This window comes from Phocoena phocoena, chromosome 17 (genome assembly GCF_963924675.1).
Source record: "Phocoena phocoena chromosome 17, mPhoPho1.1, whole genome shotgun sequence".
In the NCBI taxonomy this organism is placed as follows: Eukaryota; Metazoa; Chordata; class Mammalia; order Artiodactyla; family Phocoenidae; genus Phocoena; species Phocoena phocoena.
In genome coordinates, this window is record NC_089235.1 from 74,009,143 (window position 1) to 74,030,118 (window position 20,976).

Here is a 20,976-nt window from a genome sequence, read left to right on the forward strand (position 1 = left end):
TAGAGTGTTCTTCTCCTAGATCTTCATGTTCTTCGAGAAAGGTTTGGCCCCCTGTCCTTCAGGTGTCAGCTCAGACATCACTTGCTCAGAGAGGCATTCCATAGACACCTATCAAAGGTGTTCTCTCTCCCAGGCTCCCTTTAGCACATCATCCTGCTGTATTTTCACATAGCATTTATCACTTCCTGAGATTATCTTATTGTTGGCTTATTAATTGTTTCCCACCACTCTTTCTGCTTGAGAAGAGAGACCCTGCTCATTTTCTGCTGTGTCTCCAGTGCCAAGAACAGGATTTGGCATGTAGTAGACACACAATCTTTTTTTTTTTTTATGAATGAATTAGCATGTGTAGATTTAGCTTATTCTTTTTAACGGCTTTATTACATTCCATATGGGTGTACCATAACTTACTTAACCAGGCCTTTAGAGATGGATGCTCCATTTGTTTTCACTCTTTCTTTTCCACTCTTGTTTACTTTTATTAATTTTTTTTTTTTTGCTATAAGAAACAAATGAGTATAATCCGTGCGTACCTTGTAGGTTTAACTTTAGGTTTAGGAATTCAAAGGATGTGTGCATTCACTAACTGTGAGATATACTGACAAATTTCCCTATATAATGTTTCCATCAGCTCATGTCCCCATCAACTGTGTATGATGACACCAGAGCGGAGTTCCCTCCAAGTCCCTGCCAATAACACATTCTTTATTCATTTTTGGCTGTACTCCATGGCTTGTGGGATCTTAGTTCTCCAACCAAAGATTGAACCTGGGCCATGGCAGTGAAAGCACTGAGTCCTAACCACTGGACCACCAGGGAATTCCACAATAACACATTCTTACTGAGAAGATGTTATTGCCCTCCCCTGTGACCTCCGAAGTGTTCCATCTTCTTTACTCATTACCTGAGGAGAGGCTCTGTGCACTGCAGCTCTGCTCCGTTTCTGTGTCATCTGAATGCTCTAGGCATGTTTTCTGCCTCTTTATTTGCATTCTACAGGCTGCTATGGCAAAAGAAGGGATATTTAAAATGCATTAGTGTCTGTAGAGATTATTTGTTGTTCAGCAATATTCACTCCCTTCCCTCTACCCCCATGAGAGGAAAGTACTGTCTCTACTCCCTGACTTTGACCTTGCCACGTGATTAGCTTTGGCAAATAGGATGTTAACAGATGTGCTGTGAACAGAAACTTGAACTATGCTTACATGGTTGGGCTTACTAGTGCTTCTGCCCTTTACCATGAGAATAACGTGCCTTAGGAAGTGCCTACACCAAGGAGGATGAGGAAAATGGGGAGCACACTTGGACTCAAATTGCACTTGGGGCTAAACCTGAAGAAGCTCTACCTAGATCAACAGAACTCCAAATGCCGTGTAGATTTGTAAGCGTACTGTCATATGATGCAGAGATTTTTGTTCTTATTTGTTACACAGCAAAAACGGACTGGTACAAAGCTCAGGTTGAACATGGAGCTCCTAATTTGCAGCACCTTGACACTTCCTATGTCAAATATTAAACATCTCCTAGGACAGTAGTAGCAGAGGAATATTTAAACTACTCTTATTCACTTTGTGTGGGTTTCATTGGTCCTTGAAGAAAACAAAGGGCTAAGTGAGTCCTAGGTGAGGTGAGAAAGCCATACTACTGCTGGAACAGTATGAGCAAAGTTGTAGAGGAAGGAATGTGAAAGATCTGCTCTAGGACTAGTGAGCAGCCTAGATTTTAGATCACTTGTTGAAGAGTATTGGGAGGAGGCAGTACTCAGAGTATTTGGGTTAGAAACTAAGAAACTGAGGAAGTTAGAATTAGCTTTTACTCTTTAGCTACTGGCTTGAGCAGAGAAATGTAAGCTACAGAGCACCCTGGATGCTAATTGTACATCATTTATAGACAGTAAGTCACTGACATTCAGAGGTCAGCTATATAATGCAGATGGGTAAGGGCCTAAGAATAGCTGCCTGTGCCAAGTAGAAAAGGCTGGCAGGCAACTTCATTTATAATTTCATTGTTTCCATTTAGAATATCATTATTAATTAAGCTGTGTCTAACATAGTGCCAGCCCACGTTTTTGCTCCTAAAATACGGTGTGAATGTGGGTTTGCGTTTACAGAAAACAGACATCAATTTTCATACTCAGAAGTCCTCTTGAACGTGGCCTCATACTTATCTGATTTTTAGTAGGGTACAATATCATGAGAAGTCCTATAGAAGGGTGTTTGAATTCCACATCCATCACTTACTGGTTGTGTGATGTTGAGCAGGTTACTTGATGAGACTCAGTTCTTTTCAACTAAAAAGCAGGGTGACTAAAATCCATCACTTAGTGTTACTGTAATTCTTAAATGAGTTAATACATATAGAGCATATAGCACTGTCCCTGGTCCAAGACAGGGCTCAATAAATTACATCATTCAGTTAAATATTTATTGCGAAGAAGAGGCAACTGTGAGGCAGGTGCTGTGCTGAGCATAGCAGAGGAAACAGGCTCCTTACCCTCGAAAATCTCAAGACCCGGAAGAAGCAAGTCAAGATTGGCTAAACGAAGTGAGAAGTGAAATGAGGGCTATGTCCTCAGTGCGGTGGACCCCTGCCTTTCTGTCTGCGTATCTCAGTAGCAGTCATGCTCCAATCACAAAGCCACCTCTTTGGCTGCCATGTTCTTACAACCTCTGCTAGAGTGACTGATCCAATCGGGGGCACCTGACCCTAACTGGGTCCATCAGTCCTTCTCTGGGATTCCATACTTATTCTGGATGGCAAGTGGACTTACCCCAGGTTGTAGACCACATTTTTTTAAATTTGATTTTTTTTGGTTGATAGGAGTCTCCCATACCCATCTTGAAAGCAGAGAGGACCCTTTCCCTTGCTGTCTCATCTCTGTTTCTCCTTGAGGGGGTGATGTGAGTTTGTTGGTCAGAGTCTGAAACACGGATTAGGCTGGGCTCATCGCTGGGGGGTTCACAGTGTGTTGAAGGTGGTAGACTGGTTTTCACGTCTCTCTTTCTGACATCCTTTTCCCCCCAGGGGCTGGTTAGATAAACTGAGCGCTGCCTAAGGACATTCTTCTGTCTCTTGTCCTCTTGTTTCCTCCGTGGTCAGCATTGTGTAGTGGACCTTTCTGCAGCAATAGGCATGTTGTACGTCCACACTGTCCAATATGGCAGCCGTTTGTGCCTGGCTATTTTTTATTTATTTATTTAATGTTATTTTATTTTTGGCTGCGTTGGGTCTTCACTGCTGCACGCAGGCTTCCTCTAATTGCGGTGAACGGGGGCTATTCGTCGTTACGGTGCATGGGGCTTCTCATCGCAGTGGCTTCTCTCCTCGTGGAACATGGGCTCTAGGCGTGCGGGCTTCAGTAGTTGTGGCACGCGGACTCTAGAGCGCAGGCTCAGTAGTTGTGGCGCATGGGCTTAGTCGTTCCGCGGCATGTGGGATCTTCCCGGACCAGAGCTCGAACCCGTGTCCCCTGCATTGGCAGGCAGATTCTTAACCACTGCCCCACCAGGGAAGTCCCTGTTGAGCATTTGAAATGTGGCTAGTGTGACTGAAGAGTTGAATTTTTATCTAATTTTAATTAATTTAATTTTAAATATAAATATCCCCATGTAGCTAATAGCTACTGTATCAGACAACACAGCTGTACCAAACAGAAAAGACTGGCAGGCAGCTTCATTCATAAACTTTATTACTTCCATTTAGAAAACCAGTATTAATTAAGCCACGTTGAACACAGTGCCTGTCCCACATTTTTGCTCCGTAGATGTGGAAGAGACAGTGGGAGAAGTCAAAATTTGGATGTGGATTTTTGGGGAGGAGGAGGCTACACTTAGTCTGTGGTCTAACATGTTTTAATTCCTCTTTAACAGGGAATGCTGAGTTCAGGTGCTGGGTGCTCGCCCAGCTAATAACAGAAAGGTATTTTATTTCCTTTGTGGCCACTCTTTCTTGTAGATCTGTTGGGACCTCTACAGTGGGGAGGGGTGATTGGCAGGGCAGGATTCAGACATTCAGGGGCCCCAGAAATGCTACATTTGTAACTCCATTCCAATTCCCAGCACATATTATAGCTTAGGTGGTGTCACTTCATCTCACGTGCGGCTTTATTAAATGCAATGGGATGAAGCATGTGCGATGGAAGTGCTGGCCCAGCTTGGGTTGCACAATGTCTACATTTGGGTTGAGCGGGTGGGGCGTCTTTTATCCTTGTCTGTGGTGCATCTCCAGGTAAGGGGACTCTAATGTGTCCAATGGTGAGCCTCTGGAAAAAGTTGCAAGTGTGAGGTGTCAGTATTATCAGCGACACCCGCCTCCCAATTTCTACATCCCTTGTCTGAATTTTGTCCACCTGGGCCAATTTTGAAATAAAAAAATTTCTCTGGATTCTATGTCTTATGCTTTCCCTTAGTACTATGTTCTATGGTATCAATTCTTTTTTAAAATAATTAATTAATTAATTTTAATTTTTGGCTGCATTGGGTCTTCATTTCTGCATGCAGGTGTTCTCTAGTTGCGGCGAGCAGGGGCTACTCTTTGTTGTGGTGCGTGGGCCTCTCATTGCGGTGGCTTCTCTTGTTGCAGAGCATGGGCTCTAGGTGCATGGGCTTCAGTAGTTGCAGCACGAGGGCTCAGTAGTTGTGGCTCGCGGGCTCTAGAGGACAAGCTCAGTAGTTGTGGCTCACGGGCTTAGTTGCTCCACGGCATGTGGGATCTTCCCGGACCAGGGCTCGAACCCGTGTCCCCTGCATCAGCAGGCAGATTCTTAACCACCGTGCCACCAGGGAAGTCCCTCAATTCTTTTATTTAAAGCGGTTAACACTTTCTAAAATTGCCATTTGACTGCCCCCTCTAGGGTTGACCTCCTTAAGAGCAGGAATCTTGTTTCTCGATTTCCCCCCTTTTATTGCTAGTGGGTAGAAATGTGGCTCCAGGAATGAACCTGGCTTTCCTGGTTCCTGACACTTTCCTTACTCCAGCCAGGGATACTACCTGTTTGGAGCTAACAGAACCCAGGGCCAATCCTGGCTCTGCCACTAACTAGCTGAGGGTTGGCCAATGACTAGACTTGTCCAAATCTGTTTCCTTACCTGTGGAATGCAGGTCATCAACAGCTGCTGTGAGGACTGAATGCCATTAGGCATGTACAATGCTTAGCACGGTACCTGGAATGTGGTAGACACTTAACAAGTGGGGCTATAACTATAATTATAATATTTATCACAGTTTGCTTTCATTAGAAATAAAGGTGTATTTATTGATCCCTCCTCATTTGACCATTACCACCTTGAGGGCAGTAACTGTGCTTTTTCCTTTTTCTTTTTTAAATTGAGGTATAGTTGATATATTATACTAGTTTCATGTGTACAATATAGTGATTCAAAATTTTTATAGGTTATATTCCATTTAAAGTTAGTATAAAATATTGGCTATATTCCCTGTGCTGTATGATATATCCTTGTATCTTATTTATTTTATACATAGTAGTTTGTGTCTCTTAATCCCCACCCCCTATCTTGCCCCTCCTCCCTTCCCTGTCTCCACTGGTAGCCATTAATTTGTTCATTATATCTGTGAGTCTGTTTCTTTTTTTTTTTAATTTTTGAATTTTATTTTATTAATTTTTTTATACAGCAGGTTCTTATTAGTTATCCATTTTATACATATTAGTGTATATATGTCAATCCCAATCTCCCAATTCATCATACCACCACCCTCCCTGTTTCTGTTTTGTTATAGTCACTAGTTTGTTTTATGTTTTAGATTCCACATATGAATGATAACCTACAGTGTTTGTCTTTCTCAGTCTGACTTATCTTGCTTAGCCTAATACCCCCAAGGTCCCTTCGTATTGTTGCAAATGGCAAAATTTCATTCATTTTTATGGTTGAATAATATTCATATATGTATATCACATATGCTTTATCCATTCATTTGTTGACAGACACCTGGGTTGTTTCCATATTTTAGGTATTGTAACATTGTTGCTATAAACATGGGGTGCATGTACCCTTTTGAATTAGTGTTTTCATTTTCTTCTGATGTATACCTAGGGGTGGAATTGCTAGATGATATGGTTGTTCTATTTTTGTTTTTTTGAAGAAGGTGCACACTGTTTTCCTTAGTGGCTGAACCAATTTACATTCTCACCAACAATGCACTAAGGTTCCCTTTTCTCCACATCCTCACCAACACTTGTTATTTGTGGTCCTTTTGATCATGGTCATTCTGACAAGTGTGAGGTGATATCTCATAGTGGTTTTGGTTTGCACTTCCCTGATGATTAGTAATGTTGAGCATCTTTTCATGTGCCTGTTGGCCATCTGCATGAATTCTTTGGGAAAATGTCTATTCAGGTCTTCTGTCCATTTTTCGATTGTGTTTTTTTCTTTTTGATTTTGTTTTTCATCCTTTCCAGCCTTAGACACTCACATAGAGCTTGGGTCATGGAGCTTGTTATGCACTGAATGTTTGTGTCCCCTCTCAAATTCATATGCTGAAGCCCTAACACCCAGGATGGCTGTATTTGAACACGGGGACTTTAAGGAAGTAATAAAGGTTAAATGAGGTCATAAGGGTGGGCCCCTGACCTGATAGGATGAGTGTCCTTCTAAGAAAAGTCACCAGGACACTCTCTCCCACCTGCATCCCCCTTCCATCTCCTCTCTCCCTTGTTCCTCGCCCCCACCTCACACCATGTGAGAACACTGCAGGAAGGTGACTCTCTGAAAGCCAGGAAGATGGCTCTCACCAGAAACTTGGACTTCCAATCTCCAGAACTGCGAGAAAAGGGATGGCTGTTGTTTATACCACTCAGTCTATGGTACTCTATTATGGAAGATTTAGCTGACTAAGAGAGAGCTGATTAGTACATGCTTATTGAGTTAAAGTCCCTATAATGGGAGAAGAGCGGAGTGGAGGTAGGGTGGGACAATTCCCAGAGGGTGATGTAAAATTAAATCTAGTGAAAGTCAGTAGGTGTCTTTAGATAAAGCACAAGGGGTAAACTTATTTGTATGTCACATTCTTTAAAGAGAATTTTAAAATTCTTAACATATTTTTTCAGCTTTATTGAAATATAATTGACATATAACATTGTGTAAGTTTAAAGCCATTTGATGTGCTGATTTGACACCCTTATGTGTTGCAAAATGATTATTCCCCTTAGCGTTAGCTGACAGCACCATCACAGCACATAATTACCGTTTCTTTTTTGTGATGAGAACATTTAAGAATCTATTCTCTGAGCAACTATCAAGTATATAATACAGTATTATTAACTATAATCACCATGCTGTACATTAGTTCCCCAGAACTTATTCATCTTATAACTAGAAGTTTGTACCCCTTTGACCAACATTCCCCACCCCAGTGCTTGGTAACCACCACTCTAGTTTCTGTTTCTATGAGTATGGCTTTCATAGAATCCAAATAAAAGTGATATCATACAGTTTTTGTCTTTCTCTGCCTGACTTAGCATAACACCCTCTAGTTTCGCCTGTGTTGTCGCAAATGGTAGGACTTCCTTCTTTCTTGAGGCTAGCTATATATCTATATCTGTATTTCCAGTCATTCATTCATATCCATGAGGGATTGGTTCCAGGAGCCCCCACGTATACCAAACCTGAGGATGCTCAAGTTCTGTAGTCAGCCCTCTGTATCCATGGTTCTGCATCCACAGATTCAATCAACCATGGATCGTGTAGTACTGTAACTATTTATTGAACAAAAATCTGCGTATAAGTGGATTTGCATAGTTCAAACCCATGTTATTCAAAGGTCAACTGTATGTGTGTTTGTGTGTAAAACTGTATATATAATAGGTATAAATATATATAATATATATATAACTATATATAACTGTATATATAATAAGTATATAATTATAACTATATATATATGTGTTACATATCTCACATCTTCTTGATCCGTTCATCCACCAATGGATGCTTAAGTTGTCTCCATATCTTGGCTATTGTGAATAATGCTACAATGAACATAGGGATGTGGGTATCTCTTCAAGGACCTGTTTTCACTTCCTATGGATATACATCCAGACGTGGGCTTGCTGGATCATATGGTAGTTCTATTTTTAGTTTTTGAGGAACCTCCATACTGTTTTCCATAGTGGCTATACCAGTTTATATTCCCATTAACAGTGAACAAGGGTTCCTTTTTCTCCCCGCCCTCACCAACATTTATCTTTGTTTCTTTTTGATAATAGCCATTCTAACAGGTGTGAGGTGACATCTCATTGTGGTTTTGATTTGCATTTCCATGATGATTAGTGACATGAGCACCTTTTCATGTACTTTTTGGACATTTTATGTCTTCTTTGGAAAAATGTCTGTTCCGTTCCTCTGCGCATTTCTTAACCGTATTTTTTTGTTTACTATTGAGTTGTATGAGCTCTTTATATGCTTTGGATATTAACTGCTTAGGAGTTATAAGGTTTGCAAATGTTTGCTCCCATTCTGTAGGTTATCTTTTCATTTTGTTGATTGTGTTCTTTTTAATTATTATTTTTTATTTATTTATGTTTGGCTGCATTGGGTCTTTGTTGCTGCACGTGGGCTTTCTCTAGTTGTGGTGAGCGGGGGCTACTCTTCGTTGTGGTGCGCGGGCTTCTCATTGCAGTGGCTTCTTTTGCAGAGCACGGGCTTTAGGCACATGGGCTTCAGTGGTTGTGGCACATGGGCTCAGTAGTTGTGGTTTGTGGGCTCTAGAGCGTAGGCTCAGTAGTTGTGGTGCACAGGCTTAGTTGCTCTGCAGCATGTGAAATCTTCCCAGACCAGGGCTCGAGCCCGTGTCCCCTGCACTGGTGGGTGGATTCTTAACCACTGCACCACCAGGGAAGCCCATGTTGATTGTTTCTTGTGCTGTGAATAAGCTTTTCAGTTTGATGTAGTCCACTTATTAATTTTTGCTTTTGTTACTTGTGCTTTTGGTATCATATCCAAAAAAGACCAATGTCAAGGAACTTTTTTCTGTTCTTTTTTTTATTTTCCTAGGATTTTACTATTTGAGTTCTTAGTCTTTAAGCCTTTTTGAGTTAATTTTTGCATGTGGTGTAAGATGCAGGTCCAATTTCATTCTGCATGTGGTTATCCAGTCTTTTTTCAGCACTATTTATTGAAGGGCCTGTCCTTTTCCTAATGAGTATCCTTGGCTCTAGTGTCAAATATTAGTTGACCATATATGTGAGGGTTTACTTCTAGGCTCTATACTCTGTTCCACTGGGCTATGTGTCTGTCAAATATTAGTTGACCATATATGTGAGGGTTTATTCTAGGCTCTATATTCTGTTCCATTGGGCTATGTGTCTGTTAATAGGCCAGTACCATACTATTTTGATTACAGTAACTTTGTAGTATAGTTTGAAATCAGGAAGTGTGATGCCTCCAGCTTTGCTCTTCTTTCTCAGAATTGCTTTGGCTAGTCAAGCTCTTTTATAGTTCCATGCAAATTTTAGGATTTTTCTACTTCTGTGAAAAATGCCATTAGAATTTTCATAGGGGTTCTATTAATCTATATGTGGCTTTGGGTAGCATGGGTATTTTAACAGCATTAACTATTTGATCTATAAATAGGGGGTAACATTCCATTTATTTGTATCTTTTTCAATTTCTTTCATCAAAGTCTTGTAGTTTTTAGTGTATAGATCTCAGATATGTTAGTGTTTGCTTAATATGTTTAGGTGCTTTGATGTTGACTGCATGCGTATTTATGATTGATGAACTGATTCAAACTATACTACAAAGTTACTTCTTGATGAACTGACTCCTTTATCATTACATAATAAACTTGTCTCTTTTTACTGTTTTTGGCTTAAAGTCTGTTTTGTCTGCTATAAGCATAGCTATCCCTGCTCTTTTTTGACTTCAACTTGCATAAAATATTATTTTCCATCCCTTCACTTTGAACCTATGTGTGTCCTTAAAGCTGAAGTAAGTCTCTTGTAAGCAGAATATAGCTAGGTCCTGTTTTGTTTTTTTTTTTTTTTTTAATGCATCCATCCACTCTGTGTCTTTTTTGATTGGAAAAGTCAATCTATTTACATTTAGAGTAATTATTGATAGGTAAGGGCTTACTAACGCTATCTTATTAATTGTTTCCTGGCTATTTTGTAGTTTCCTTGTTCATTTCTTCCTTTCTTGCTGCCTTCCTTTGTGAACTGATGATTTTCTGTGGTGGTAGGCTTTCATTCTCTTCTCTTTATATTTTGTGAATCTACATGAAAATCTTCTGGTTTTTGCTTTGTGGTTACCTTGAGGCTTACATAAAACATCTTATAGATATAACAGTGCATATTATGCTGATAGCAATTTAACTTCGATCACAGAAAAACTCTACCCTTAAAGGAAATTTTTGTAAATATACTCAAATGCCTTACATTGCCTAAATGAAACTTTCAAACACATGCAAACACTTGACTGCATCTTCTAAAGGAACTGTTTACTTAATTTGAGAGACCAAGAAAGAGTTAGGTGGCTGAGAGCTCGAAGGCAGAGCTGCCAAGAATTCCATTCTGCTGCAGATGAAAAGTAGCCCTCCACGCCCTTTCCTTGATGGATGGTTTTTACTTTCTTTTGCATGAGAGATGAAGTGGTTCTGAGGGCAAGACCTCTGTCTTTTTCAATTTTGCAGCTTAACAGCCATGCACTACTCTAGTGCATGAGTAGAGTAAGATGTTTAATTTTATGTTAGTAAGGTATTTATTTAAGTTTATTAATGAATATTAGACAAATTGGGTTGTGTATGCTTCATTGTTTTCATTTTGTAAGGCAGGAGTTCTCATCCTTAGTGCACATTAGAATCTTCCAGGGAGATTTTTAAAATACCTGCTCAAATCTGCATCCCTAGATGATCTGACTCACTTGGTCTAGGGGAAAGCCTGCACATGGTGATGGTTACCAGCTCCCTAATTAGTCTGAGTGGTCAGAGGTGGGCTCCACTGGTAAGGAGGAAGATGTAGGGTTATGATGAGTCAGCAGAACTGAACTCTGGTCTATGTTCTGTCACCAACTTCTCGTGTGATGTGAAGCAAGTTACTCGTGACTTGGGTCTCTGCTTTCTCAACTGTAAAATGTGAATGGTCAGTTTTAATCTTTTTAGTTCAGGAACTCATTATGAATACTGATCCTCTCTCTAGGAAAATATACCTCTGCATATTTACAGAAAGTTTGCATACTATTTCAAGGAATTCATGAAATCTTGTGTATTGGTCAGGGTTCTTTTGGTTTCAGGGACCCACCTGAAACTGGTATATACCAAAAGGCAATGTCGTGGTCTATGGTTCTCAAAAGTTTTGGAGAAGCTTCAGCTTTAGGCTTGGCTGGATCCAGGAGCCCAAGGGATGCCATTAGGAACCTATCTCTTTCTATCTTTTGACACTGCTGTTTGAGTTGTTGACTTTCTTTTCAGGAAGGGTCTCCCCAGGTGATGCAGATATGTCCATCAGCAACTCAGGCTGACAGTCCAGCAGTTGAGCAACCCCAATATAAAGGACACAACTTTTTCTCATGGTTCTGTCAAAAGGCCAGCCCAGGTCTGATGTTTTCCCTGTGGATAGAGGGATGGATGCTGTACTGGCCACACGCCTGTCACTGTAACATGGCGAGGGCAGGCTCCACTCGAACCACATGGAGAGTGAAATGGGGTGGTTTTCTCCCTCAAAGTTAGGATATTGTTTCCATGAGATGGGACAATGCATACTGGAAAGGCAAAGACTGCAGACGTCCATCTCACATTTGAAGGCTGTGTATCTATGGAACCCCTAGAGGTGCATTGCTCCAGGTTGAAAACCTCTGGACTCATGAGCCCTGAGGTCTCTCTCAGCACTAATAGTCTACAATGATAGGTAACACGGTGCTCTCATGAGCTCTATATTTGAAAAAAAAAAAAATATATATATATATATATATATATATATATATATATATATATATAAGAAGAGCTGTTGATTCTTTCCCGTCTATGTTTAATTTTATATTCCCCTTATTTTCTGGAGTGCTAGATCTTTTAGCCCTGTGTTTTTGGACGGCAATAATGAAGATTAAGCATGCTTGGGAACTCCCAAGAAAAACCCATGGAGGAAATATAAGGACTTGGGATTTTAATCCTAGACTCCCAATTCCAAGCACAGCACTGTTTCCATGAAAATACTGCCTGGTGTCTTGTCTTACTTGTTTTCTCTGTCTTGAGAGATTTGCCCCATGGAATACTGGTTAACATGAATGAATTGTTCCTTCTCAATCGTTTAGGTGGAATTGTTTTCCTAGTGACAGTGGCCTGGTACACCATCATTTAGAAACAGGGTAGTTTTTGTTTGTTTAAAGCTGACCCTTTTATTTAAGAAAATAATACATCCAGTGATTTTTACCTACCTCTTGGGGCTATACTTATCTATTTTATATTACCTCCTGTTATTCAGGAAGTGAGCCTCAGCTAGGGGCACATGTCTGCAATCAGTGAGTGTGGCAATTAGGACCATGTCCAGAAAACCCTGGGTAATTAGTGGGCGAGGAGGTTGTTAGGTTTGGCATGCTGGAACATCTTGGGGTTCCTGAATTGCTAAGACCAGGATAAATGAACTTTTTTTTTTTTTTTTTTTTTTTTGTGTGGTACGCAGGCCTCTCACTGTTGCGGCCTCTCCCGTTGCGGAGCACAGGCTCCGGACGCGCAGGCTCAGCGGCCATGGCTAAGCCACGGGCCCAGCCGCTCCGCGGCACGTGGGATCTTCCCGGACCGGGGCACGAACCCGTGTCCCCTGCATCGACAGGCAGACTCTCAACCACTGCGCGACCAGGGAAGCCCTATTTTTTTTTTTTTTTAAATAGTGTAATTTCAAAGGCAGTGATACAGCCCAGAGAAAAAGGACAGGATTTTTGTCTGAATTATGAAGTCATTTAGCTATTTAACCTAGTACCTCGAAAAAAAAAAAAAGAAAATCTTGTACCTCTAATGACAATCTCATGGAACAAATAAAATGATTCACTGCTTAAGTTGCCAAAGATTTATTGCTTACCTTCTACAGATATTTAGAGGATGAGTCTAAAGGATGAACAAAACATGGCTTCTTAATGTGTAAACAGATTTCGCTGAAGGAAAGGAATAAAGTGAATGATCTGGAAAAAATACATTGACTTACTTTCTTCGATCATAATCCATGGTAGAGTACATGATAGATAGCCAGGAGGATTTCTCTAAATAGGGTCTCTCGGTCCACGTCACAATTCCGATACTTCTGTCTTTGAATTCTTCAAAGTACTGGATGTTTATAATTCATGCTACTTCTCTAACAACTTGTGCACATACTCTTCCCCTCGGTGACCTGGGTTCGAGTCCTAGCTCTGGCACTTACTTAGTAGGCTGAGTCAATGAATCACCGTTCACATCTTGTGACATTTCCTTCTAATCTTTGTCTTCTGCATTTTTAATTATTGACATATTATTGCATAATTTTGTATCCTGCCTTTCTCACCTAAATTAAGCTCTTCATTTCCCCATGTTATTGAAAGCTCCTCTTTACGTTTTATTTTAAATGACTGCTTATTATACATTTGCATGGACACACCATGATCTTCATGCCCCTTCCTCTGCTATCAGAGGAGTTTCACACAGCAGGTGGCACAATTAGATTTACACTGGTAGCTGTCTGGAGGGTGACTAGGAAGGGTGCAGATTGGGAGGGGCCAGGGTGACTGAGAACTGCTTTTATTAAATGATTATTATAGATGGAGTCAGAGCAGGTCTGCTGAAGAGGACCCTTAAGGTCTTTTAGTCCAGTTCCCTCATTTTATGGTTGAAGAATCAATGGGAGACTCAGGTAAAATGATTTCTCCAGGGTCTCCCAGCCTCACCTGGGGCTCCCTAACAGTCCAGTGTTCTTTCCATTCTGGTCCAATCACAGCCAAGTAGTGAATCACAGCCAAGTAGTGGCTGAACGTCAGCTGAAACCCACTCCCAGGGGAATGTTTCATTAGCAGATAGAGGTCTAGTCTTGAAATACATTTGGCAGTTCTTTTTTTTTTTTACAGATTGTCAGTATGATTAGTAATTACTGGCTGCTGGCTGAAAATAATTTCCTGCCTACCCAAACAAAGCAAATTAAGGAGAACAAATGATGTAACCCTGTTCAAAAAAAGGCCACTGGGAAGCTATTATTATCTCAGACTTATAAATGGGAAGATGAGAATAGGGAGGCTGGACAACTTGTCCAAAGTGATCAGCCCAAATTAGAAGTCAGAATTCCTGATGGCTACCCAAGGGCAAGACCTCTGCTGACAGTTTAGCTTTGTTGGCCAGAGGGAAGGCCAAGTTAAACAGGACATAATTAGGGCAAAATCCCATGCTTTCTCCTGCTCTGTGACCCCCTGACTAAGAAGCTTTTGCCAAATTTCCTCACTGCTGTATCAACCCTCTGACCCCCATGCAGTCAGCAAGATGAGGCAGAAATGTCGGGAGAGGATAAAACTCTTCCACTGCTTCCTAAGCATGCCCCACTGGGCACGTGGCCTCATCTCTCAGACCTCAGATATCCCATCTGGAAAGGGGGACGAGAGGTAATTGCCCGCCCAGCACAGTGATCCAAAATGTAAAGTGAGAGAGTACATTTCCAAAACACATTTGCCAGGGCTTCTTTGCTGGCAGGTGAGAGAATGCCTGTTCAAAAGGGTTTAGGCATACAGAGGGAAGTAAGTCAGAAAGAGAAAAACAAATACCGTATGCTAACACATATATACGGAATCTAAAACAAAAATGGTACTGATGAACCTAGTTGCAGGGCAGGAATAAAGAGGCAGACGTAGAGAATGGACTTGATGACACGGGGTGGGAGGGGGAAGCTGGGGCGAAGTGAGAGTAGCACTGTCGTACATACATTACCGAGTGTAAAATAGCTGGCTGGTGGGAAGCAGCAGCGTAGCACAGGGAGATGGGCTCCATGCTTTGCGATGACCTGGGAGGGTGGGAGGGAGGCTCTGGAGGGAGGGGATATGGGGACAGGTGTATGCATACGGCTGATTCGCTTTGTAGTGCAGCAGAAACTAACACAGTATTGTGAAGCAATTATCCTCCAGTAAAGATCGATTTTAAAAAAAAGTGCTTAGGCAAAGCAGAAATTTACAGCAAGAACTCGGTGCCAGCAGTGACCACCTTTCCCTGCAAAAGTTAAGGTAATAATAATAGGACTTGCTCCCAATCCCTACTGGAGAGGGAGCCTAGGTCTTGCATGCCTTGTCTCATTAAATCCTTGTAAACTACGAGATGCCTCATTTTACCAACCTTGCTTGATACTGGGGCAAACCAAGGCCTGAAGACCAGGATGCCATCAGACAGAACTACAAGGTTGGATTATCTGACTCCAGACCCCAGGCTCCAGCCCTCCATGCTCTTTCGCCTTCAGGATTTGAGGAAGGACAGACAGGCATTTGCAAAGCACTTGCGTCCTGGCATTGTGACAATTTTTTGAGGGAGGTATAATTATCCTCTTATCTCTACAAGAGAAAAATATTTGTCCTATCTTAGGAGTTTGGATTTAAAGGAGCAGGTGCATTATGTACTCTTTTCCTTATGGCTTGGGCCCAAACCCAGTCAGCAGGCCAGTGTGTCTGTGACTAAAAAGAAAGCAACTTGACCTTGGTCGGCTTACGCTGAAGTCCTGCAAGTTGAGGATGGTGGCTTCTCGGACCTTGAGTGTAGCTGTGTGAATAGTTAATAAATGGACATTTTCTGCGTGATCTCTGTGCTGCTCAATCACATTTGCCTCCTCATTTAAGACTCACAGCCACTCTGTGGGATGGTATTATTTCCATTTAACAGATGAGGAAATCGAGGCTCAGAGCGTTTAAGTGACATGTCCTGGGTTATTGAGCGAGTAAACAGCAGAGATAGAGTTTGGATCCACAAATGTCAGATTCTGGATTTAGGACACTTTCTATCATTCCTCAGTGGTTTCATTCGGAATCAGCACCAGAAACCTTCTAGGCCTCTGGTTAATGAGATCAAAACAAACCACAGAGATGCTTTATGTCCCACTGCATTACAGAAAATCAGACTGGAAGGGCCATCCAAGACCAGGATATTTAGTGGTCCTTGAGTTTTGGGGGATGCCAAAATTCTTTGACACTTTTCTCTGAAAAATGCACGTAGCACAGATACACAAACTCTTGCTTACAAGCCTGGGGAAAAAATCGTCCTTTCCTTCATTTTCTTGTGCCTTCACATCAAGTGTGAATTTAGTATGATGAAAGGAAGTCATAGTCAGTATACTTCCCAGTAGACTATGAGTTCCTATGTTACTCATAGTTCTTTAGAGACACAGAACCAATGAGGGGTGTGTGTGTTTATCATCTATCATTCTATCATTCTATCATCTATCTATCATTCTATCTATCTATCATTCTATCATTCTAACTATCTATCTATCATTCTATGTATCTATCTATCTATCATTCTATGTATCTATCTATATATCTATCTATCTATCATTCTATGTATCTATCTATATATCTGTCTATCTATCTATCATTCTATGTATCTATCTATCTATATATCTGTCTGTCTATCTATCTATCTATCTGGAGTGGAGAGAGTTTTCTTAATGAATTGGCTTATGTGATTGTGAGGGCTGACAAGTCCAAATCTGCAGGACAGGCTGGCAGACTGGAGACCCAGGAAAGAGTTAATATTGTAGCTTGAGTCCAAAGGCAGTCTGGAGGCAGAATTTTCTCTTCTTCCGGGGGACCTCAGTCTTTTCTCTAAGACTTCAACTGATTGGATGAAGCCTACCCACATTACCAGGGGGCATCTGCTTTATTCAAAGTCTGCTTATATGAACAGTAAGCACATCTAAAAAATACCTTCACAGCAACATCCAGATTGATGTTTGGCCAAGCACCTGGGCACTATGGCCCAGCCAAGCTGATACAAAACATTGACCATCACAGCTCCTCAAAGCAGAGCCTGGGTCTTATCTGACTCTGTGTCCCCAGGGCTGAGCAGTGAGTGTGCCCTGCACAGTGGCACATGTAGGATATGTAGGTACATGAATGAGTCAAATTCTAAAGCTCCCAGGATGACCTTGGAGGAAGCAAGGAAAGAGAAAGAACACCATGCTCAGCTCAGAAGAGTGGACGTGAGTCCAAGAAGCAATTGGGAATCATTGAAACTTTATTTTTTTAATTTAATTTTTATTGGAGTATAATTGTTCGTTTCTGCTGTACAGTGAAGTGAATCAGCTGTAGGTATATCTATATCCCCTCCCTCTTGGACCTCTCTCCTACCCCCCCATCCCCCCAAACTAGGTCATCCCAGAGCACGGAGCTGAGCTCAGCTCCGTATGCTCTACAGCAGGTTCCCACTAGCTATCTGTTTTACCCATGGTAGCGTATATATGTCAATCCTAATCTCCCAGTTCGTCCCACCCTCCTCTTACCCCACTGTGTCCACACATCCATTCTCTACGTCTGCGTCTCTATTCCTGCCCTGGAAATAGGTTCACCTGTACCATTTTTCTAGATTCATTGAAGAGTTGTGGGTTAGGGAGGTGAACGTGGCAGTGACGTGCAGGGGCCTTGGCAAAGGTGACCTTGCAGATGTAGCTCATCAGAGCAACCTTGGCGGGGATCCATGCCTGCTGAGACCTGCAGAGCGAGGGCTGGGCTGGAGCCTGGCCATCAGGAGGTCTGGTCTCCATGCTGTCTCTGCCACCAGCAGGCTGTGGACCCTTGGTCGCCTTACCTTCCTGGACTCAGGTCTTGCTTCTGTGGTTGGGTCATCAACTGGCCATCTGTAGGCAGGATCCAGGCTGCAATGGGGTTTATTGATTCAGGTAAATTTTTAAAAGCAGTTTAAATAAATGGCCAATATTTTTAAATGGGGGGCTTCCCTGGTGGTGCAGTGGTTAAGAATCCGCCTGCCAATGCAGGGGACACGGGTTCGAGCCCTGGTCCGAGAAGATCCCACATGCCACGGAGCAACTAAGCCCGTGCACCACAACTACTGAGCCTGCGCTCTAGAGCCCACGAGCCACAACTTCTGAGCCCACGTGCCACAACTACTGAAGCCCACGCGCCTAGAACCCGTGCTCCACAACAAGGGAAGCCACCGCAGTGAGAAGCCTGCGCACCGCAATGAAGAGTAGCCCCCGCTCGCCACAACTAGAGAAAAGACCCAACACAGCCAAAAATAAATAAATAAATTTATTTAAAAAATAAAAATTAAAAAAACGGGTAGATTTCACAGAATATTATGGACCTATGGCTTCTGAAAAATTGTGAAGGGCTAAGAACTCTGATCCTGATTTTACTGGGCAGACAGGGCAGCTGCTGCCTCGCCAAAGCTGTTAGGCTCTTCCCGCTGTGATACAGAGGCTGCAGGCAGCCACTAGTCAGCACTGAGCTGGCATGGCTGTCGTTCATGCTTCTCTATTACCTGCCAGGCCTCTGCAAGCCTTGGAGTTTATGGTCCTTGCTCTAGATCCCTCCGAGGTCTTTTTACACTAATGCCAAGACATCCGGTGACTTGCCCCACTGTGTGTCGAGCACAGAGCGAGACAGTTTATGTGCATCTCACAGGCAACACGCCAAGATTCTAAAGGCATAGGCTGAGCAGCCTCGGAGTAGAGCGAGCACAGGGGTCGGGCTGGCAAAGGCTAGGCAGGGAGTAATGAGACAGACCACCTTCTCTGGCAAGTTGGATGGCTGCCAGCTGGGATAGCACTGAAATAATTTTTCTCTCATTTCCTGGGAATTCTTACGTAACATGCTTTTTAAATATACATCTCAACACCTTCAAGAGTTTGGGAAATTTTTATTTCCCCAAAGTATTCAAATTTGGGGAATTTGGACTGGAAACGTACACAAATGCTTAGTTACAGCCCTTCACTGCCTTGTATGAGGATGCCCAGGGTGTAGCCTTATTACCTCCCGTAGGTGAATTCTTGAGCCCTACTCTCACTCAAAGTTGCTCAGTTAGAAGGACATTACCAAACTGCATTTTCTAGGATTCTTTTGGTGACAAGTGACAGAAAGCCAATTTGTAATGGATCAGGTACAGGGGAAAATTTAGTGGAAAGACTTCTGCTTGTATCCAGCGGTAAGAACTTCAGGGACCATAGGATTATGTCCTTGATCTCGAGGAGTGTAGGCTGTTTCCCAAGAACAAGGGGAGCCCATGAGAAAACTAACTACATTTGATTTCTGCATGGAAGACATGTGGGATCTGGGGCCAGGAAGCCCGGCTTAGTCATCCACTAGCTCAGGTAAATGGGTAAAGTCTGTTTCTTCATCTTTAAGACAGCTTCCTTCCTTGCAGGATTGTTTTGAGAATTAGCACAATGCCTGGCAATGTTCTGGCACACAGTAAGAGCTTAATACATGGCACTGTGGTCATTATTATTCTAATAGCCAATCGGTGGTTCTGGAGTTGCTGAGATCCCCATGGTCTGGGGGTCTGGGGAGGGTTCAGAAAGGAGATGGGCTGCAGCTGGGCCTCGGAGGGTGGAGAGGATGTGAGTGGGCTGCCAGCAGGGTGGAGTCACCCCAGGGGAGGGCACAGTGTGTGCAGGGGTGAGGCAGGAGTTAGCACTGGGTGCTCAGGGGAAAGGGCAGACTGGCCTGGCTGGAGAGGAGGGTTCACACAGGGGCAACTGGTTAGAACAACACTCGGCCCTTGTGACAGCTGGTTAGAACTGCCCTGTAATCCTCTCTGAAACGCCTGCCCCTTTGCCAAGTGGAAATTGGCATCCTTTGCTCTGGCCTGGGACTCTTTCTCCCTTGCCTGCGTACATGTAGCCTTGGGCAGTGGACCCAATGAATTGTCCTCATTCTCTGCCAAGTATCCAATTAAGAATTGCATACCTGGCACTGGCATTTCTGTGGAGCTGGCCTTAGGAGTGCGTCCAGAGAGTGGGTCAGCCAGGCTCAAGGAGGGCAACGTTCAGTGACCACAGAGGGCCAGGCTGGGGTCCCTCTGACTTGGGATGGCTACTTGCCAGGCTTCTCTCCCTCTCTCTGTGCAGACATAAGGGACTGGGGTGTCAGAGCAGGATTTTGACACCTTGGTACCCAGGACATTTTTCTTGGAGGAGCCCAGGGAAGTCATGCAGTGCCTACCAATATCATGGGCAACTTTCACTGCAGGCAACGCTGCCGCTTTTCCAACAGGTGATTGCAGCTCTTGTTTGCAAAACTCCCAGAGGGGCAGGCGGTGGGGTGGGGAGGCGGGAGTGGGGCTGTCTCACAGCTGCCCTTCATTCTGTTGAAAGCCTTAGCAGTTTGCAAGCACGCAAGCGGACCAGCATGTATTCTTTTCCCGGTACTGATTTTTGTTTCACTTTTATTTATCTCATAGTTACAAGCGTGGATGACGTTTTCTTAATAGGTTTTAACAGGGTCTAAACTCTAGGAGGGGAGGTATGTAAATAAACGATACAATGAAGGGAGCTGAGAGGGGAGGGAGTAGGGGGGTTCGGGCTGAGAACAGAGCCACACCCATCTGAAGGCTCCAAACTGGACTCTTGACCTCAGGGGTCCCTCTGAGGCAAGGCCAAGTTGCCTAGTCCTGGGACAGGAGAGCAGGCTTGCTGGAGATGGCTCTTTAGCATTTTCGCTCTGTAACAACCACCCTTTTGATTTTTACTCTCTGCCAAAGAATGGGTGACTCCCTTTCATCTGTGACAGCACTTCTTTCCCTCCATGGGGTGAATAAGGCAGTCCCTGCCCACAAGGACATCACAGTCTAGTGGGGAAGAGAGATCTGGGAAGGAAACTATGCTGACAGGAGTACACCCTGGGATGGGGCATCTATAAGGCACTAACAGGAAGACGAGGGCTCTAATCCACCCTGAAGCGTCCTTTCCCACCTCACCTCACCTCTGGTCCATCTCCTGTACTTTGCAGGTAAGATCAGCGGTCATCTTAATCTTTCCTATTTCTAGCTACTCTCTGTCAGTCGTACTCTACTGAATACTCACTG